At 38.3% G+C, this 23896-nt stretch overlaps 1 long non-coding RNA gene across 1 annotated transcript in view; it reads right to left on the bottom strand.

The window, feature by feature from the left end:
* Nucleotides 1-23896, bottom strand: part of LOC138693096 (uncharacterized) — a 642128-nt gene that overhangs the window by 394549 nt on the left and 223683 nt on the right. Inside the window, exon 3 of the long non-coding RNA XR_011330224.1 lies at nucleotides 15879-15959. This is a non-coding gene — a long non-coding RNA (uncharacterized lncRNA). The remainder of the gene's footprint in view (nucleotides 1-15878; nucleotides 15960-23896) is intronic.

The raw sequence follows: 23896 nt of genomic DNA, 5'->3' as shown, positions 1-23896 counted from the left end.
AAATGCCTGTTATTATTCGGTTGAGAAGCTTTTGTCATCTAGTCTGCTGTCAAAAAATCTGAAAGTTAGAATTTATAAAACAGTTATATTACCGGTTGTTCTGCATGGCTGTGAAACTTGGACTCTCACTTTGAGAGAGGTAGAGAGATTGAGGGTTTTTGAGAATAAGGTTCTTAGGAAAATATTTGGGGCTAAGAGGGATGAAGTTACGGGAGAATGGAAAAAGTTACACAACGCAGAGCTGCACGCATTGTATCCTTCACGTGACATAATGAGGAAAATTAAATCCAGACGTATGAGATGGGCAGGGCATGTAGCACGTATGGGCGAATCCAGAAATGCATATAGAGTATTAGTTGGGAGGCCAGAGGGGAAAAGACCTTTGGGGAGGCCGAGACGTAGATGGGAAGATAATATTAAAATGGATTTGAGGGAGGTGGGATATGATGGTAGAGACTGGATTAATCTTGCTCAGGATAGGGACCAATGGCGGGCTTATATGAGGGCGGCAATGAACTTCCGGGTTCCTTAAAAGCCAGTAAGTAAGTAAGAAAGTAAAAAATTTAGAGGTATATTTACATTCAAATTTAAATTTTCAAAATCAAGTGACCTACATATGTAAGAAAACTTTCTCCATAATTCATTCCCTCAGACACTTAACCAACGTTTTACCTCTCAGCCTTAAAAAGAACCTGATCCAAACTTTAGTGATGCCCCACTTCGATTGTTACGATTCTCTATTCACGAATCTAAATACTGATCTTGCCCATAGACTACAGCGTGTTCACAATATCTGCGTTCGTTTCGTTTGTAACATTAGAAAATTCGATCATGTAACACCGTCACTAGAACTGTTGTCTTAGAATCCACTTAAAGAAGATTCTTCAACTCCCTCTTATTACTATTTAAAATCATCCACACCTCCATACCCTCTTACCTAGCATCTCGTTTTGTTAACTTTCACTACCTCGAACCCGGAACATGTACCTTCTCTCTATTCCTCTGCACAGAACATCCTTCTACTCATCATCTTTCAGCATATCGATTCCACGCCTCCGGAATTCTCTCCCTGACCATGTCAGAGACTGTCGGACAATATCAAAGTTCAAATTTAAATTAAAAATCACTGCCACTGGGGACACTACCAGTGAAAGTACGAGTATAAATCGTTCCTTTTTTTCGAAGTAAGCTCTTTTCTACAAATGATGAAAGAATAGTGGAACGGAGAAAAATTCTCTCCGGCACCGGGATTTGAACCCGGGTTTTCAGCTCTACGTGCTGATGCTCTATCCACTAAGCCACACCGGATTCCCATTCCGATATCGGATCGAATCCTCTCAGTTTAAGTTCCACCTCTTGGGTTCCCTCTAGTGGCCTACCCTCATGCACTGCGTCGTAGATGTATGACAGTGGCGCAAGGTCCACACATGTGCTGAGGTGCACTCGTTATGAGTGACTAGTTGGCCGGGATTCGACGGAATAAGCGCCGTCTTAAATCACTGATTATTCGCATATCATAGATTATTATGATGTACCGAAGTACATATGATATTTCCGTGGAGATATTCTGCGTCATCATATGATGAAAGATGAGTGCAAGGGAGAAAAATTTCGGGTTCAAATTCCGCTGTCAGAGAGAACAAATAATACCTCTAAGATGATTAATACTATTTTTATTTTTCTCTATTATATTTATATTATTTAATTCTATAAATTATTTCTCATATATTCCAATTAAATCATTAACAGAAACAAAATAATTAATATAAAAATTATAAATTGAAAATGATAAGTAATTTATTTTATTTTTCTCAGTTCCACTCATCTTTCATCATATGATGACGCAGAATATCTACACGGAAATATCATTAGTAATTGATTAACTAGCGGACTTACTCGTGTTAATTATGTAAGTTTGTGCGGCTTACAGCTGTTTCGGTGCTTCATCACACCATCCTCAGAGCCTACTAGATCTCGGCGTCATCTCGAACTTCTCTGCCTGTTGTGTGGGTGCGTTTGATTGTTGAAAAGTGTTGAAAAGTGGAGTCAAATAGTGTGTGTACTGAAATTGAACACTTTTCAACAATCAAACGCACCCACACAACAGGCAGAGAAGTTCGAGATGACGCCGAGATCTAGTAGGCTCTGAGGATGGTGTGATGAAGCACCGAAACAGCTGTAAGCCGCACAGACATAATTAACACGAGTAAGTCCGCTAGTTAATCAATTACTTATATTCAAGTGTTAAAAGTAGTGTACGCAAGATTCAAATTGGAAATATCATATGTACTTCGGTACATCATAATAATATATATTTTCTACAAGACAATAAAGCCATACGCATTTAAGATACGATACATATATCATCTTTCTATACGATGAAAAAAAAGTAGGGAAATATATCTTACTTTATAAAATCACTGTCAAAAGTAGTTTTCAATAAACGAATGTATGCCGTGCGTCGTAAACCTCTTCCTTCGCCGTCCACATCATTGTTTGCGATCGGTAAAAGTGAAGTTATGTTCGACCTGTTGCGTGCCGAGGAGACACAATTCGTTTACTTTCATATTGTGGATCTCGTCTGCATGTTGCGCTGTCACACATTTGCTTAAAGACTCAATAAAACTTGAGTTACTCTCAATTATGAAGTTCTAAAAGTTACAGAACAAAATTTTATACCATCTAGTGGAAAAGTTCTCTCTTTTTCTCGTCTTTACAATCTGTTATCCATATCTGTATTATTTCACCACGCATTCCAGGTTCTTTTAAAATTGTTGTCACTCATCAAAATATAGTCTAAATTTTAACCTTACAAACTCAAGTTAAAACTTATTCTGGATTCACTTGTTACATCAACAAAGTCACAGGAAACACACGCACGTTATAATTAGGCTGCGGATTTATGCCTAGGCCTATATGCCTATTTTAATCCTTAACCTGAAAGCGGAAAATTTTAAGTTACATATCCATTTTAAGACATTGTGAGTATTATATGCGAATTCTATAGTGCCTATAATTGCCTATAACTTACTTACTGGCTTTTAAGGAACCCGGAGGTTCATTGCCGCCCTCACATAAGCCCGCCATTGGTCCCTATCCTGAGCAAAATTAATCCATTCTCTATCATCATATCCCACCTCCCTCAAATCAATTTTAATATTATCTTCTCATCTACGTCTCGGCCTCCCTAAAGGTGTTTTTTCCCTCCGGCCTCCCAACTAACACTCTATATGCATTTCTGGATTCGCCCATACGTGCTACATGCCCTGCCCATCTCAAACGTCTACATTTAATGTTCCTAATTATGTCAGGTGAAGAATACAATGCGTGCAGTTCTGTGTTGTGTAACTTTCTCCATTCTCCTGTAACTTCATCCCTCTTAGCCCCAAATATTTTCCTAAGAATCTTATTCTCAAACACCCGTAGTCTCTGTTCCTCTCTCAAAGTGAGAGTCCAAGTTTCACAACCATACAGAACAACCGGTAATATAACTGTTTTATAAATTCTAACTTTCAGATTTTTTGACAACAGACTGAATGATAAAAGTTTCTCAACCGAATAATAACAGGCATTTCCCATATTTATTCTGTGTTTAATTTCCTCCCGAGTATCATTTATATTTGTTACTCTTGCTCCCAGATATTTGAACTTCTCCATCTCTTCAAAAGATAAATTTCCAATTTTTATATTTCCATTTCGTACAATATTCTGGTCACGAGACATAACCTATAATTGCCTATTTCACTAGTAAATACCTAAAAGTTGCCTAAATATCCGTATTATATATTATACTTGAATTTACTGACCATTCTATCGATATTTTTTTAATCTGTAATTTGTTTCTTTTTTATCTAGCAGAGGGAAGTGATACAGAACTATCGATAATTCTGAGTGTTACGTTTTACTGCCAGCAGAGCGCGGAGAAATCGAATAATTTAAAATCGACCAATAAGAAAAAATGAATTTCGAAAGCCGCATGAATCATTGTGGTAGTTGACTAGGGTAGTTGTTTTAAACTGTGTATCCGTTTTGTGAGTTTGTGAATTGAGTATGGAGTTGAGTTTTCTGCTGTGATACGTGAAGTATACCGTGGAGATATGCCAAAGCAAAAGTCATCAGAAGCACTGATAGGAAAAGACATTGGCATTACTGCGTTCCCACTGGTTTGGTCCCCAGCTGAGATCGGATCCCTGAAGTATTGCCCCATCACTTCATGTGAAGTGGAAGGGAGTTTCTCCCACTTTAAGAACATTCTTACAGACAATAGACATCAGTTCTCATTACAACATTCGGACGAATATTTAGTTATTCACTGCCATAATGACATTACTATAGAAAGTAGTGTATAATGCTACGCTATGGTCGTGTTAGCCATTGAGAATTAGAAATTTGTTAGTGCCTTTTTAAATGCCGATTTTAGAATTTTGAATGCCTATTTTGACTGTCTATTTCAACTGTTTTTAGTGCCTAAAAATCCGCAGCTGGGTTATAATATTTCCATTAAAAAAAAAAAGCCACCACTATGCTATGATCTGAGACTGATTATTAGATGATTTTTCTTCTGTGAACTGTGCCGTCAGTTCTGCCAATCGAAAAAAGATATGACATTGTAAAGTAGTAGGCCTAGTGAAAATAACACGAGTTTGTATCTGTAGGCCTAAGTTTATACAGTATTATACCTGTTCAAGTGCAAGTATTCACAATTTATACAACATATTCTCTGGGATATACCAGTGCGTAGATACGTCACCCAGTTACGGGAATGAAACTACTGTTGTGTTAATTTGAATGTTTAATTCTTTTGTTTCGGTTTAAAAATGGACGGCATGAATCTACTATTGTTGCCGTTTAGTCAACCGTCCGAATTCAGGTTTGAACCTCATAAGTGACACCAATAAGGCATCACTCATGAGGCAACTAAGCCAGGAGTTAATTAAATAGGGTGACCAGTTCCATTGCACGCATAGGCGACTATTTATTTATTTATTTATTTATTTATTTATTTATTTATTTACTTATTTATTTATTTTATTCCTAGTAAGTTTGAAATGAAAGATAAACTAGCCCACTCCTGAATGAGTAAGACTCGTGCTCAGGAGGGGATTCCAATACAGACAAAAATAAAATTAAAATTGAGAGTGAATACAGATTAAATAGTGTTTAATATGTTTAAACCCAAACTATAAATCCAATACATTTTTTTTTAATTTGGAGAGGATTCGTAGTTATAATATTATTAGAATAAAATGTGTTTAATAATCTGGGACTTTGACTCATGCTATGATAAAAAGCTGCATTGGTTTTACATTTTGGTTCAGACAAACGGAGAGAATTCGTATTTTTAGTTCTATATTTATGTATAATACCTTTAAAAATGATTAAGATTTCTGTGAAAATATTTTAATAAAATAAAATAATAAATTTGTTTAATGTTGAAAACTTTGAAATGTTTAAACAACAATTCAGTTGAGTAATCTTTCTGCTTTTTTAAACGAATTTTTAATACTTTTTGTGTAATAAAATTAACGGATATAGGTTGGATTTATAAGTTCCACCCCAACCTATTATCTGTGCATTTCGAACTGCGGCTCAAGGTGAACATTGGACTGCATTTGCTATGATAAAACGTCGTAAAATAAAGAAATAAAAACGGCAAAGGCTTTCTTGTCATGGAACGAAGAAATAACACCAGCCACTGGCGTAGTGCAGTCGGTTGAGGCGCTTGCCCGCCTATCAAGACTTGCGCTCGGGCCTGGTTCGATTCTCGCTTGATGACCTGGTTGGGTTTTTCCCGAGGTAAGGCGAATATCAGGTAGGTTAATCTATGGCGAATCCTCGGCCTCATCTCGCCAAATACCATCTCGCTAAATAGCCGATTAGTTGATACAGCGTCGTTAAATAACCAACAAAAAAAAAGAAGTAACACATTGTATGACTTGAGGCTTTCCCGGCGTTTGATATAGAATAACTCTTCTCGGGTTCTCAGCCAGGTGAGTTGGAGATTAGCTTCCAAGCTTTCGACGGCTAGCTCTGCCATCTTATTCAGGGAATGAAGTGATGTGGGACGATCGAAAAATCGAAGGGGATAATTTGGAGGAAAAATTTAAAGGTACGCAAAACGCGTCCTTGCAAGGGGTTGGGGGCTGTAAGAAACTAAATATGTGAGCTCCAAGCCTGTTGGCCACTAGTCTCACTCCGGGTTACGCTGCTCCACTGAAGGAGTTCTAGAAAATGTTGAAGGGGAAAACCGAAAATGGACGTAACCTCTTAGGTACCACATATGTGAGAGGGACGGAAATGTGATCAAAGTGATCACGGGACGGGGCGAGGAGGAGATGGCTGGTGTTTGCCGTTAGGATTGATTTTACCGTCGGGAGGCGAACTCACAACCTCTAGAACAGATGTCAGCCATCTTACCACTAGACCACACACAGCTCGTTGATGTGGGACGAAAAATCGAAAGAGAATTGGGAGGACAAATTTAAAAGGTACCCAAAACGCGTCCTTGCAAGGAGTTGGGGCTGTACAAAACTAAATATGTGAGCTCCAAGCCTGTTGGCCATTAGTCTCACTCCGGGTTACGCTGCTCCACTGAAGGAGTTCTAGAGAATTTTGAAGGGGAAGCCGAAATTGGACGTAACCTCTTAGGTACCACATACGCGAGGGGGACTGATTTTGATCAAGTGATCACGGAACGGGGCGAGGAGGAGATGGCTGGTGTTTGCCGTTAGGATGGCAAGACGCTGTCATCTGTTGTTCGATGACAAGGCATGTGAAGACCGTCGGAAGAAGCGCCGTGAAATCTAAATCTGCAATTTGAGAGGTCCCTGTCCTTTAAAATTGCGACTAATTGAGTGACCTCGTAAATTTAATAGACAATTTATAGGTTCTGAACTAGGGCATACGTCGTTTACAAGAAAAGGGGAATATATATGGGGAAGGGCATATAGGTCCGTGGTCCATTTCTTATAGGGCTCATCCCGACATTTGTCTTACGCCTTAGGAAAACCACGGAATACCTTAGGCAGGATGAGTTGTCTCAATATAAGAGAATAGCCAATTGGCTATTATGTAGGAGGTGATTGTTGTCATGAGCCTTGTTGAATCGTCTCAATTTAGAGACCAGCCATTTGGCTTTATGGTGACTCAATTACGAAGAGAGGGGAGAGATGTAATTATTAATTAATTTAGAGTAATTAGGGAGATTCATGGGGATATGAATGCAGGTCCGTGGCCCATTTGTTTTAGGGCTCATCCCGACATTTGTCTTAGCGCCTTAGGAAAACCACGGAAAAACCTTAGGCAGGATGATGATGTGGGACGAAAAAATCGAAAAATCGAAAGAGAATTGGGAGGACAAATTTAAAAGGTACGCAAAACGCGTCCTTGCAAGGGGTTGGGGGCTGTACAAAACTAAATATGTGAGCTCCAAGCCTGTTGGCCACTAGTCTCACTCCGGGTCACGCTGCTCCATTGAAGAACTCTAGAAAATTTTGAAGGGGAAGCCGAAATTGGACGTGGGACCATGCCTAGCCGGTATATATACAATAGTAGGGCTTCCCGCTGCGGACCAATCAGGAGCTTTTCCTAGTCCCGACCGCCAGGCGCATTCTGGTTGGTGGAAGCGGCAGCCAATCAGGAGCTACTTGCTGGTCCCGACTGTCTGCCGTGTGCTGGTGGTCTAAGCGTATTGATGGCAGGTTTCCATGCTGTACTCAGCTGTAGACCCCCGTCTCTGTTGAAATTGTTGCCATCTAGCTGGATTTCGATGGCTTCCTTGATAACCAAGTCCCAGTAACCTAATGTCTTGTCCAAGAATGCGCCTGGCGGTCGGGACTAGGAACTAGCTCCTGATTGGCCCGCAGCGGGAAGCCCTACTTTTGCATATATACCGGATAGACATATTTCAATGTGCAGATTTACACCAGCCATCTCCTCCTCGCCCCGTCCCGTGATCATTTTGATCACATTTCCGTCCCCCTCGCGTATGTGGTACCTAAGAGGTTACGTCCATTTTCGGTTTTCCCCTTCAAAATTTTCTAGAACTCCTTCAGTGGAGCAGCGTAACCCGGAGTGAGACTAGTGGCCAACAGGCTTGGAGCTCACATATCTAGTTTCTTACAGCCCCCAAACCCTTGCAAGGACGCGTTTGCGTACCTTTTAAATTTGTCCTCCCAAATCTCCTCTTTTGATTTTTCGATCGATTTTTCGTCCCACATCACTTCATCCCTGAAGAAGATGGCAGAGCTAGCCGTCGAAAGCTTGGAAGCTAATCTCCAACTCACCTGGCTGAGAACCCGAGAAGAAGTAACATATTCTAAATTGGAATAGTTACCAGAGTTGCCATTAATATCATATACATATGCCCACGTGCATCAACGTCGGTTAGTGTAACCACTGGTTAAAATTGTCACCTAACCCTTGTTTAAGCATTTTTACAGTGGATCGACCTCGGTTATGACTTAAATTGGAGGTTAACCACAGTAATCTCTAACCGGCCATATTCGAGCGGTTAAAGAAGATAACCAGTGATTAGTAGACCAAGTAAAGCAAAATGGCGGCCAGAGCCACAGGTGTTTATTTCGAAGACGATTATTATAATACAGTACTTAAATTACTTGGATAGAGCGTGAGCGTGAAGTTTCTTTAGTGGAAAGAGAGAATTCTTACGAGGAATTAGGTGACAGAAAATTTCAGGAGGGATTTCGTTTATCAAAATCTACAAATGGATCACTTGATATAACACAAGAACAGTCATATTTCTCCTGTGGATCGGCTGCTTATGTTACGATTCTATGTAACTGTCATTTTCTGTATTTTAAGAGGGAATACTCGAATATCTCTTTCTCTATGTCACTGGCTGAAGAAAGAGAGATTATGGATGGATCTTAGGATAATGAACAGTTCCCTGGTGTAAATGGGGTCCTGGATCGTACACACATTCCTACTCATCTTCTGCATCCTTTTCCTTTATGGATATTACTTATTTTTTATGTAATATATTTACATCTAGTAAGTAAGTCTATCAATACTTCAACCTTACATTGGGATATAATCATTTTTGCATCCAATTTTCCATTTTGTACGATTTTAACCTAACAACACTGAAAAACAAAGAAATGCAACTCGCAAATATAACAGGGCCGGAAGGCAAACAAATGCAACGCGAAAATGTAGGACACGTTCATTTTGATGTAGCACAGTCGTTTTTAGACTTTGACTATTATCTTTGCAGTGGTATGGATGCTTTCCTTTAGCCATTTTGTAGAAACAGTGTACCATCATAGACTTTACTCTGGTTAAATGAGGTGTCAGCTAGCCATGTTTAAGTAATCGGTGATTGTGAATGGTGCACAGAAATTACATTTTAACCACAGTTACTGTTTAACCGTCGTTTCGTAATCTATGATTACTGCGTTTTTAACCGATGTTGATGCACTTTGCCAATAGAGTAATAGAGTAGCAGGTCTCTGTAAGTCCGCGGAACCAAGGTATGTTTTAAGTAAACTTTACTTTATAATAATAATAATAATAATAATAATAATAATAATAATAATAATAATAATAATAATGATTTATTTTAGCTGGCAGAGTTACGGCCGTAAGGCCTTCTCTTCCACTCAACCAGCAAAAAGTGTATATACACATGCATGAACTTACAAAGAATCCAACAATTTGATTTAGATGAGAATTACATTTATACAAAAGTTATTTACGAATTAAACAACAAAATACTATGAACTATTAATTAAACACTGAAATAAACTGTGTAGCAGAATTAAACTAAAATACATAGAATGTTAATATATTTCAAATAATATTAGATAATAGAAAGAGATTATTACGAGACAATTAAAATACAGCACAATCAGGATGATGTCTAAAGAAAAAAGTAACAATGTAGTCAGTGATAGTTTAAATCAGTATGATTGGAGTGAAATGCTAATAAGGTTATCTTTTAAGCTGTTCTTAAAGGTGTTTATTGTATTGCAGCCCCTAATACTTTGTGACAAGGAATTCCATTGACGCGAGGTGGATATTGTAAAAGATGATGAATAACAAGATGTTCTATGAAGAGGTATACTTAGCGTGCCACAGATAAGTGATCTGGTATTTACGTCGTGGTTAGAGTATAGATAAGAGAAACGAGACGAAAGGTAATTTGGTGTTGAAGTGTGCAGAATTCGAAAGAGTAAAGACAAAGAGTGTAAAGTTCTACGTTCTTTAAGTCGGAGCCACGAGAGACTTGCGAAGGACGGTGATATGTGATCATACCGTCGGATGTTGCACACGTATCTGACGCACATATTCTGAGCTCGCTGTAACTTGACTGACAGTTCAGAACTTAGGTCACTTAACAAAACGTCACAATAATCGAAGTGCGGCGTTACTAGGGTTTGCACTAGGGTAAGTTTTAGTTGCTGGGGCAAGAAGTTTCTCAAGCGACTCAAACAGTGAATGGAGGAACAGATTTTTTTTATCGTTTCTTTAACTTGAAAATTCCAACTTAGATTATTATCAAAAAAGAAGCCAAGATTTTTTACGACAGATGAATAAGGGATTAGCGTGTTGTTAAGGGTAACGGTCTATAATTTTGACCAACTTGATGAAATAAATGCAAAGGTATCCGGTACGGGTACGTTACAAGTTGGGTGGCATCCACCGGTTTTAAGTGAAATTATAGTTGTATTCGACTTTACAGAGATTTGTACTTTAAAAAATGGGTTACGTACCGGTACAGTAGTGGGGTGGGAGGAGGTGTCGTAAACAAAAGTCTCGCTCAAAAGTGGGTCGCGCTTTCCAAAATTTGGGAATCACTGGTTCAGAGTGTGATTTAAGGTACATTTCCTCTTACTTTATAACAATTAGTCCTAAAATGGAGCGCATTTTTCAGGCCAATACATGAACACCGCAAATAAACAGGCTAATCAATCATAATGTTATAGTGTGAACTGGTGTATTAAATGTAATGAATTCATTAATTTGCGGTATTCATGTGGAACCTGACTAATCCTGCAGTTCCGAGCCGCATTGTTGGTTAGGTTATGTCAACGTGAGGCTATTGAACGGCCGATACCGCGAGAGCGCACTGTTCAGCGAGACGCTGGCTGGCTCCTCACATCGAACCGACACTCCGGTACACTCCGCCAAACTAACAGCACTGCGAGTACAGTCGCACACTGCACGGACACACATATTAACTTCACAGCTACCACATTCACAGTGGATGCTATCTCCACTCACAGAAGTGTCCTATCCTTAGACTTATAAGATATTCACAATAGAGATGTTTAAACTATTATTATTATTATTATTATTATTATTATTATTATTATTATTATTATTATTATTCAAATCAAGATTTCAGGTATAACTCCCTGTAAAGTTGATTTGAATAATTTCGAGGGAAAAATTGTTCCGGAGCCGGGTATCGAACCCGGGACCTTTGGTTTAACGTACCAACGCTCTACCACTGAGCTACTCGGGAACTCTAACCGACACCGATCCAATTTTTCCCTCTATATCCACAGACCTCAAAGTGGGCTGACAACCGTCAAGCAACCAACTTCGAGTGCACACTAACTCCGTGTGACTTAAATTGTGGTTTTCTATTAACGAACAGTGACGTGTATTATGCAAATCAAGATTTCAGGTATAATTCCCTGTAAAGTTGATTTGAATAATTTCGAGGGAAAAATTGTTCCGGAGCCGGGTATCGAACCCGGGACCTTTGGTTTAACGTACCAACGCTCTACCACTGAGCTACTCGGGAACTCTAACCTACACCGATCCAATTTTTCCCTCTATATCCACAGACCTCAAAGTGGGCTGACAACCGTCAAGCAACCAACTTCGAGTGCACACTAACTCCGTGTGACTTAAATTGTGGCTTTCTGTTAACGAACAGTGACGTGTGTTATGCAAATCAAGATTTCAGGTATAGCTTCCTGTAAAGTTGATTTGAATAATTTCGAGGGAAAAATTGTTCCGGAGCCGGGTATCGAACCCGGGACCTTTGGTTTAACGTACCAACGCTCTACCACTGAGCTACTCGGAAACTCTAACCCCGACACCGATCCAATTTTTCCCTCTATATCCACAGACCTCAAAGTGGGCTGACAACCGTCAAGCAACCAACTTCGAGTGCACACTAACTCCGTGTGACTTAAATTGTGGCTTTCTGTTAACGAACAGTGACGTGTATTATGCAAATCAAGATTTCAGATATAACTCCCTGTAAAGTTGATTTGAATAATTTCGAGGGAAAAATTGTTCCGGAGCCGAGTATCGAACCCGGGACCTTTGGTTTAACGTACCAACGCTCTACCACTGAGCTACTCGGGAACTCTAACCCCGACACCGATCCAATTTTTCCCTCTATATCCACAGACCTCAAAGTGGGCTGACAACCGTCAAGCAACCAACTTCGAGTGCACACTAACTCCGTGTGACTTAAATTGTGGCTTTCTGTTAACGAACAGTGACGTGTATTATGCAAATCAAGATTTCAGGTATAACTCCCTGTAAAGTTGATTTGAATAATTTCGAGGGAAAAATTGTTCCGGAGCCGGGTATCGAACCCGGGACCTTTGGTTTAACGTACCAACGCTCTACCACTGAGCTACTCGGGAACTCTAACCGACACCGATCCAATTTTTCCCTCTATATCCACAGACCTCAAAGTGGGCTGACAACCGTCAAGCAACCAACTTCGAGTGCACACTAACTCCGTGTGACTTAAATTGTGGCTTTCTGTTAACGAACAGTGACGTGTATTATGCAAATCAAGATTTCAGGTATAACTCCCTGTAAAGTTGATTTGAATAATTTCGAGGGAAAAATTGTTCCTGTTATTCAAATTATTCATTATTATTATTGTTATCCAAATATTGAAACCCTATTTTACCTTTGGTATATTAGGGTTGTAGTTTCTTACATGTGAAATACATTATGTAGAGTTAATACACAATTTTAAAGAATTAATAGTAGGAATGAGTCATAGTTACAATATAAATACAGTAATTAATAGACAGTAAACAATACTAAATACCTTATGCAATAATTACTTTCAGTTAAAACAAAATTAAATAAAATTAGAAATTATAATCGAAGGTGTAGAGAAATTGCAAGAATATTACATAAATTCGTGATTGTATACACAATTTTAAGCAATAGTAAAGAGATAATGCACAAAATTGGCTTAGTTACAAATAAAACACCTATTATATAGTTGGTTTGCGATAGTAAAGAAATAAAAATAAAATTACTTACGGTTACAAACTATATACCTGTCATCAAATACTGAACAATAGTAAAATCTATAATACAAACATAGTTGTTGTTGTTATTACTATTATGTCCCAAAGAGAGACAACTTGTTTTAGATAGTGCATTAGGATTCATATCATCATTAATTTACATACAATTAATAGCTACAATGTTTAAACTAGGGTAAGTTAATCGATATACACAGACATGATCGATATCGATATAAATAGACATGATACAGTCACTAGCACGAACTTCATCGTTATCATTTTCATAAAACATTCAATATTCAATATTCACGTCGACCTGGTTGGCAAGTTGGTATAGCGCTGGCTTTCTATGCCTAAGGTTGCGGGTTCGATCCCGGGCCAGGTCGATGGCATTTAAGTGTGCTTAAATGCGACAGGCTCATGTCAGTAGATTTACTGGCATGTAAAAGAACTCCTGCGGGACAAAATTCCGGCACATCCGGCGACGCTGATATAACCTCTGCAGTTGCGAGCGTCGTTAAATAAAACATAACATTTAACATTCAATATTCACAGTACGATTACCCAGACTGACTCCATCGTTATCAAGCTCATAAATAATTCACAGTTCAGTCATCAAAAATGAATCTAATGTTACCAGACTCATAAAGAATTCTCATTCTATAGTCCCGTGGCTCTAATTTCCGGCAGCCAATCGCGTTCCAGGTCGGCTACATTTAAACGTGTGCGTCTTGTGATTCGCTGATGAAGACGTTATTCATTTGTTAAGGCTCGATAAATACTTAATATAATCGCCCGCCATTTTGGCTCTTTCGTTGGCGTTCGCAGAAAGCACACGAAGACGTTATTTGCCGCTCAATTATTTGCTGAATTACAGTGCGTTTGATTTGTTATCATAGGAGCTACGACATGATAATGTTTAACGGTGTGGCAAATAGATTCCTCGTATGATAGCTCGGCAACGAAAGAACAAAAATGGCGAAGGATACTACCTACCTAGACTTTATAGAGCTTTCACTTCCTAAGACGTAAGCAAAGAGGAGGAGTCACGCCGGGAATAACAGTGTCGCGACTATACCAAATTCAACAAAAATTCGCAGTATAACCACCCAAACTGACTCCATCGTTACTAGATTCGTAAATAATTCAAAGTACAGTGGTTCCAACTGACTTCGTCATTACCATATTCGTAAAGAATTCACAGTAGACTACAAAGAATTAAACAAACTGACTTTGTCGTTATCACAGTTATAAATAATTCACAGTACAGTCACCAAAACTGATTCTACCATTACCAGATTCGTTAGAAATTTACAATACGGACAATCAAACAGACTCAATCATTGCCAGATCCATAATGCATTCACAGTACAGTTACTGAAACTAACTTTATCGTTATAGTTATAAACAAATTCACACTACAGTTACCCAAACTGACTCCGTCGTTAACAGATATGTAAATAATTCAAAGTACAACTGTTCCAACTAACTTCTTCATTACCAGATTCATAAAGAATTCACAGTAAAATTTATTAACTAAATTGACACTATCGTTACAATAGTTCTAAATAATCCACAGCCAGTTAACCAAACTGACTCTATCGTTACCAGATTCATGAAAAATTCACAGTACGAATACCCAAACTGACTCAATCGTTATCAAGTTCAGAAATAATTCACAGTACGCTCACCCAAACTGACCCCATCGTTACCAGATTCACAGAGAACTAACAGTGCAGCACCCAAAATAACTCAAACGTTACCAGACTCATAAAGAATACAGAGTATAATTAATTAACCAAATTGAATCATCGTTATTACAGTTATAAATAATTCACAATAGTCACCAAAGCTGGCTCTGCCATTACCAGATTCATGAGCAAAGATTTTCCCAGTTTTTGAGAAAGTTACCCCTGAAATGTTAGACCACACATGTGAGAAATTAACCTCAAGATGTCAAAGGATGAATAATTGTTTGTATGCATCTGAAGTCTGATTAGTGTAATATGTAACTAATCGGCGATGTATGCATTGGAGGGGGAAAGGAACTGGCCACCCCACCCCATTATCTCCTGGCCTAGTTGTCTCATTCGTGATGCCTTATTGTGTTACTTATGAGGTTCAAATCTGTCTTCGGCCAGTTAACTAAACAACAACAACATATGAACTGTGTCATGTTCGCAATGGTGGGCACGTTGACAAAACTCCCATTCTTCTAGAATGCGTGTACAAATTATTTAACAATAAACAGCAACAGTTCTCATTTTATCACGTTTTTATTTCATGTCTTCCCAAACGGATCACCCTGTATAGTTACATTGTGACAATCTGAAAGAGTAAAACCAAACACTAATGTCCTCACCACATTCGAAATTAACTCAAAACTAGTAGTTAAATCAGAAAATAAATAAAAGAAGTTAATTTACTATCAAAACCGTGTGCACATGTTAGAGTCTCAGATAAAATGATTATGGTGAACATGATTTCGTACAGCTCGAAACTAAAAAATGAAATTTGTTGCCACGTAACTTGTAGTACTAGTGTGATAAATGAACTACAGGTATATAATTTCTTGATGAAAACTGCGTGCTGAAAGCAAAAGTAAGCTGTGTTACTCACCATAATCTCCTTCTTCGATATTTGATACCAGCAACAGAAGATTTACGGTAGCCTAACGACAAGCTGTGGTCAAGTTAACTCCTGTAAAAAAACGTGCACTATAATCAGCACCAAGAGCAAGGCAATAACTACAGTATTATTTTACAGTAAATTAAATCTCAAGTCACTAACAACATAAATATAAAAACTTATTTCTAATGTTCTACCATGAAACAAGCTCCACGAATTAAGACTTTGGTTACAGCTGAATTTGATTGAGAGATTAAATTAAAATTAAACTAGGTTGGATTAGTCCCTACCGCTTCAGTTTCAATGGATACATTATTGTTTACAAAATAAAATACCCAACATTGTAGAAACACATCCGTTTCGTTTTGCAAATATCAGTGACCTTGTCAGTCTTCAGAACCTTCTCAACAATTCTAGGTATATATTTTCCTATTTTTGTGATTCAAAATCGGAGAAGGTTGCAGTCTTTAACTGTATTCAGAGTCATCTGTTTGCAAAATAAAAATTGAACGAATGGCAGACAATTCTTCCTGAGTTCTCTCATTTACAAACACTGCAAATTTGCTCCCGTACTTAAGAAAATAACACCAAGAAATTTTATCGTTTTTATGTATTATTTCAACTTTATTATTACGCATGTTAACCATGTTCGTGGACCAAATATATGCTATGCTAAATAGGAATAATTTATAAAATCATCTTATTCTCTTCAATTTACGAAAACGAAAGTATTTCTTAATATCGTCGTTGTCCCTGCAATAACTCCTATATGCAAAATATCAATTGTTCAATAGGAAGAAAAACACATTTATTCATTCTATGGCAGTATTACATAGGAGACTGTGAATTCTTAAATTTTCGAAAGAAAGAAATATAGGAGATTTTATTATTTGCTGTATCACTATTTAAGTTATTTAATATAGCAAAAATCTGAAAATCGATAAATAGCCTATGTCACATAGGAGTTATTGCAGGAACAACGACGATATCCATGTTCTTGATACGCGTCATAATAAAACACAGAAAAAAATAAAATCAGACACAAAACTGGTAATCATAGCAATAATAACTTTTCCGGTGTAACAGATTTATTTTGGATCACAAAGTTATTTCCATTATATTTTGTATGATTTTAAACTACAAGGTAAATTAACATCAATCTCAATTCTGGACAAATGATTTTAATATAGGCTATGTGTAAAATCAAAGTACGCAACTTCACGACACCAAAATCTTGAATTTTCCCAGTATTTCGAAAATGATCCCAATACATTACGTGTAAATTCAATAGACGTATGCAACTCCATTTCATAATACGAAAATTCTAAATCTTATGAATATATTGGGAAGGAGATTCTTATACATTTGTAGACTCAATAGAGATACGCAAATTCACTTCATGATACTACAGTAATATCTTAAATCATGAATATTGGGAATCTATCCTAATATATGTGTAAAATCAATAAACTTATGCAACTCCACTTCACAATTATTAAAATCTTAAATCTTCTGAATATCTGGAAAGAGATTGCAATATTCGTATATACAGGGTGTTTCCGGGTTAGTGATACAAACTTTCAGGGATGATAGCGAAGGGCACATGTATCAATTTGAGATAAGGAACCCTGGTCCGGAAATGACCGAGTCGAAAGTTACAAGCAAAAATAGTTGTGTGTAAATGGAATAATTTTATTTCTCTGTACACCTCATGTATGTATATTTATCTGTACATCTTACACATACTGCATTCATCTGACGTTGTCTACGTTGTCTACTTACAGTATTCCATTCAGTGCGCTGTCTGAGGGATGGGGACAGGAAACTACACTAAAGCAATGCAGATAGCGTAATGTGTAACGGGCATGGTAGGTCATGATATGCACGTCTGTAGACAGCAGTGTATGTGTACAAGTTGCAGTGTCCAGTCGATCAGTCCTAGTGAAATGGAGGAGTGCACGAGAGCGGAATAAGCAGACCTGATTTTCGAATACGGATGAGCCAATGGGAACAGTAGACAAGCTCACAGATTGTATCGGGCCTAGTACCCACGTAGGAGACATCCGGCCCATACCATCTTTCCACGGCTATTCCATAGGTTAAGGGAAGGAGGACACGTTTTGCGAAATTGCAATTCTGTTTCCACATAACTCTTTTTGCTTATAACTTTCGACTCAGTCATTTCCTGATCAGTCGACCTGGTTGGCGAGTTGGTATAGCGCTGGCCTTCTATGCCCAAGGTTGCGGGTTCGATTCCGGACCAGGTCGATGGCATTTAAGTGTTCTTAAATGTGACAGGCTCATGTCAGTAGATTTACTGGCATGTAAAAGAACTTCTGCGGGATAAAATTCCGGCACATCCGGCGACGCTGATATAACCTCTGCAGTTGCGAGCGTCGTTAAATAAAACAATTTTTTTTTCCAGATCAGGTTTCCTTGTCTCAAATTGACACATGTACCCTTCCCAATTATCTCTGAAAATTTGTAACATCAGCTCAGAAACACCCTGTATTTATAAATTGACATACAAAGGCACATTCTAATATTCAGAATATTTAGCTTTTCATTAATTAATTAATTACTTAATTCGTTCATTCATTCATGGTTTTCTACCCAAGGGAAGGTTCTTATGCTATATAGTACTATTTAGTTATTGTTAAATTTCACGTTACACGAATATAAGGGGATAATATTAAAATGGATTAATACCCAAAAAGTGATTCTGGGTTTGCTGCCCCTGTGCAGAAATTTCTCCTTACCATTGAAGAGCGTCTTTTAATACTAAACATTCTTCAGTCAATTCGTAAGAGAATTGTTAGTAATTTTAGTGCATATATAGACATTTCCAAATGAGTTGCATAGCATGAAGAGGCAAGCAAATGAGGCGTTATAATCCGAATGTGTCTCAAAACGGCCGTCGCAAAGTACGTACTGTTGTCACGCCAGGAGAAGGCGGCTGAAGTACTTAGACGGGGCGGAGGGGAAACAGTCGCGCATGCGCACCGCGCTGTTCACTGCAATATTCCTGTTTCACAAACATCTACTGCACGTGTCTATGAATCTTTGCGACTTTGTGAAAATAATAGTGGGGTTTTTACTGTAGTGTTTTATTAGTTTCAACAAGACAATTGTTTTCAGTATACCACAAATCTTGTATTGCTTTAGTTATCCTTTGCTTTTCGTGTTAATAGTGTTGATAATAATATAGTTAATAGAATTTATGTTATTGTATACTGTTATTTAGGTTTATAACAGTTTTTTGTTTGTTGTAAATATGTCGACAAAGAGGAAACAAGGATTGACAATCTATAGCGAAGAAAGGAATATTATTAGAAGTGCAAAATAATTCTGTGATGAAGAAAAAGAACAACAGTGCCTTTGCATTCCTCTTACAAAACCTACAGCAAAGGTAGAAAAGTGCTCTAATCTATCCACAAGAACAATACAGCGTATAAGGAATGAAATGAAAGACTGCACAGAAGAAAGTGCGTTGTCGACACCTGAGGGAGAAAAAATGTAAACGTCCAGACTACAGAAACGCAAATGTAGATGACTTCGACGGGAGATTGACAAAAAAGATATAATTGAGAATTTTTATTTGAAAAAGAAAGAGGACCACCGGCGTAGCTCAGGAGGTAGCGCGTTTGCCTGCTGATCTGCAGTTGTGCTCGGGAGTGAGTTCGATTCCCGTTTGCGCCGACTACCTAGTTGGGTTTTTTCCGAGGTTTTCCCAAGCGGAAGGCGAATGTCAGGTAATCTATGGCGAATCCTTGGTTTCATTTCGCCAAATACCATCTCGCCATCATCAATTCAATCGACACTGAAGAAGCTAGTAGTTATTACAGTGTCGTTAAATAACAAGTAAAAAAATAGTACCAAGCTGCAACAAACGTCTACCCTTTTACAAGAGAAAATTGATTTGAAATGAAAGACAACATTAAGACGAATACTGAAGAAAAAGGATTTCAGGTGGAAGAAGTGTGCAGCAAAAAAAAAAAAAATTGAGGAAAACACTGTAAATTAGAATACGTGAAGATATCTACAGCAAATAAGAAAGCTTAGGAAAGTGGAAAAACCGATTTTGTATCTGGACGAAATGCGGATAGATAGGCCTACCAATTTAACGTTTCCCAAGTTCTGGCACGATAAAAATGTTACGGGAGTTTTGACTGCCGTAAATGTGTCCAGAACACTCATCGTTGTTCATCAGGATGGGGGCGGTGGGGCTAATGGCTTTGTTGAGAGATTCGAATTAATATACACGGCTGGAACATAAACAGACGATTATCATGGACAGATCATACTCCAGTAATTTTGAAAAATGTGATAATGATAGTCATAGCGACAGCACCGAAGATGCGGAATCTTTTATGTCTGACTCCGTTCCCATGTAGCCAAGTAAGTGGACGACGTTTTCAGGTCAGAGCGTAGCGTACAGTTCCCCCGTCCCGCCTATCTACTCCCCGCGCCAACTCGTAGCGCGAAGACAGTACCTAAATATTATCTACTTAGGAAACAGAGAAGTCCCACAAAGCGAAAGTTCAAAATGTGGGTCAACTCTATAGACAACTGCTTTGAGTGACTTCCTAAGCCGGGACCGATATTTTTGTAAGAGGATTATTTACAGTGTTTGTAAAGATCATCAGAATACTATCTTCGCCTCTTGTGAATGTAATAGGAGTAATGCTGGGAAGAGAGAAAAGGCTGACGTACCTGTAAGACGACTCCACAAAATGCCTACTGTTGATCATATTTGAAGGGTATACGGGAATAACGATCAAGGTCCATTTTAGAAAGTTTCGAGAAAAACTAATTTTAAAGTTTAAGCACTTAATACTTTGTTACGTGTGTATTTAATAGAAATTGACGTAGTGGAATGTCAAGAACGATGATTTCTTATTACTAGCTAGACCACATGATAGTACTTCCTTTCCACTATATCTATAAGATTGCATTATTAACACAATTTCGATTTTTGATGGCCTTGATCGTTTTTCCCGTGTAGGTACCCTTCTTTTGCCAAATAGGCAATATTATGATACTTTGATTATAAACGTCAAATGATGACGATGACGATGATGATGATGATGATGATGATGATAATAATAATAATAATAATAATAATAATAATAATAATAATAGACTAATAAACGCGGCTACAGTGTATGAACGAAACGTGCTATTTTATGTGAACTTGTGCTCCAGTGGACCCGGGTTCCATTCCCGGCGTACCCCCGATTTATAACTTGTGTTGAGCAAGCCCATGTTCCAGGCAACACAGAGGTTTTCTCCGGGAGCTCCGGTTCTCCTGTGGTGCAACGTCACTCATGTAGTAGCAATGCGAAAGGACAGGGAACCTTTCAATTTGCAGGTTCAGAATTCACGGCGTCTCTCCTAGCGGTCTTCACCTGCCTTCTCATCGAACAACAGACGACAGAGTCTTCTCGACTCCTCCTGCACTGCGAAATGACACAGTTCATTTCAATATGCAGATTTACACCATCCATCTCGTCCCATGATCATTTTGATCACATTTCCGTCCCCATCGCGTATGTGGTACCTAAGAGGTTACGTCCATTTTCGGTTTTTTCCCCTTCAAAATTTTCTAGAGCTCCTTCAGTGGAGCAGCGTAACCCGGAGTGAGACTAGTGGCCAACAGGCTTGGAGCTCACATATTTAGTTTCTTGCAGCCCCGAACCCCTTGCAAGGACGCGTTTGCGTACCTTTTAAATTTGTCCTCCCAATTCACCTCTTTCAATTCAATTCAATTCTCCTGTGGTATCCCAACAAAAATGTCCATCATTATCTCATCTCATGTGTAGCGTAGACCAGCCTCCTATGGCGCACCCCGGGCAACGACTATGTCGGTAAATTGGTCTACAGAACTGGCTTCATATGGGTGAATGTCCAACAGTCAAGCACCCGCCATTAGTAAAAAGAAATGTGAACTTGTGAAGAATTATTAATTGTATGATGCTACATTATAAACAGTGGTTCCCAAACTTTTCGAAGGCGCGATTCGCTTTTGTAGCAGACTTCTATTCGCGACACCCCACTCTCGTAACGTACTGACCGGAACTTAACCTCATTCTAAAAATAGAAATCCCTGTAAAATCGAAAACAACGATAATTTCACTGAAAACCAGTGGATAGCGCCCAAAGAACTACCAAAATAGAAGTATATGGTGCAACAGCGGTACGAAACATTAGTTAAACATCATTTTTAGTATTTCAAACTATTACCGCCGTGGCGCTGCGGTAATAGTTCAATACCAAAGAGAAAGAAGTACTTCTAGCTCGTTGTTCAATTCAATACAAATTGAAAATGATACTTGCGCTATCTGTTATGGAATGGATTTATGAAGGAATTTGATTTCTGGTCATTGAATGAATGAATGAATGAATGAATGAATGAATGAATGAATGAATGAATGAATGAATGAATGAATGAATGAATGAATGAATGAATGAATGAATGAATGAATGTTAGCCATGATGTCCCATGTTGGGCACAGGCCTCCTGCGATGGGGTTAGAACCCCCTCGACAGGGATGGCTCAAGTGTACTCGCTTGGTGAGCCAATCCAGGCGAGCTTGTCGTGTATACTACTTTTGTGACATGGTTAATAACCCTGTTAGACTTTGACTAGTCTCAGCACTCTGTTCTTTGTTCATTTTTTTTTTCTTGCACTACACACATTATACTGACACTGGCCTTTGACAAACACTGATTGCTATTTACACTATTTACCTGACACTTTCTCAACACTGACTTTATTATTTACAAAACTTATCTTACACTTTCACTAATACTGATTTTACTATTTACAATATCTTAACACTGATTACGTTATCTATTTACAGTGACCTTCCATAGTTCTTTCCACAAAACTCTGTTCTTTGCTGTCCTCGACCCTTGTTTCCCTACCTCTTTGGTAAACATGGCAGACCATCTGAGCCGTGGTCTTCCCTGTCCTCTCTTTCCGACGTAGGGGTCCCACATCGTGACTGCATGGGTCCATCTCGTCTGGTGTAGTCTCACCACATGTCCCCCCAGGTCCACTTCGTTGCCGTGGCTCGTTCTGCTGCGTCAGTAGCGTTCGTCAGTCTTTGTAGTGTTTCGTTTGTCATTCTGTCTCGTAGCGTGATGCATTACTTGACAAAAATGAATTTGATTCATTCCACTCTAATAAAGAACTCGTGAAAAATTTAGCAATGCATTATACGACAAATATTGAGTTTATTTTTCCGGACGCGCAATTAAGTTTTCAAAATTTTAAACGACAGCTTTTTGAGTATATACTCAAAACAATTCCGAAAGTTACAGATGCGTTTCCAATCTGTTGGTCTTAACTGATTGATATTAAAAATATATATATGAACTCAATGAAATATGTAGGGCCTATATAGGTATGTTGAAATCAAACTTTTTTATCGCTGAGCGTAGAACTGATCCCTGGCTCCGGCAAGGTTCTCGTTAATTGTGAATGCTCACATTTATTTTAACAATATTTCCGTTATTGATCTCGTTGTCGCTTTCGTTCCCGGTTTATTATGAATCAGCCTTAATGCCTTAGACCAGCGTTTCTCAAACTTTTTTGAAGTGGGGACCACTTTTTTAAGTCAGTACAGTTCCGCGGATCACCTTACTCTTGTTCCCTTCGGAAGCAAATTTATCATTTTTGTAGCATATTTTAATATCATATACTTATATTTTAAAACAGAATCAATTAATTAAATTAATTTAATTCATTTAATTTTATATTAGTACTAGTGGCTTGTGCAGCAAATGCTGCAAACTAAGTTCGTTAGAAGTTCAATTTTTTTCAGATTTATTTTCAACGAAGAATACCAGGCATTTTGAAAGTTATTTGCTTCCGTAGTAATGAAACATACTACTCCCTCTGAATGGTTTTTTTGTGCCAAATACATTTTCTTGAACCTATACACCTTCAGTTTTTTAGTTTGAATGCGAAAACGCAAATAACAATGCCAGGACGATCAGTCGGT

The sequence above is a fragment of the Periplaneta americana genome, chromosome 17 (assembly GCF_040183065.1).
Source record: "Periplaneta americana isolate PAMFEO1 chromosome 17, P.americana_PAMFEO1_priV1, whole genome shotgun sequence".
NCBI lineage: Eukaryota > Metazoa > Arthropoda > Insecta > Blattodea > Blattidae > Periplaneta > Periplaneta americana.
This window is presented reverse-complemented; position numbering and strand designations above follow the sequence as displayed.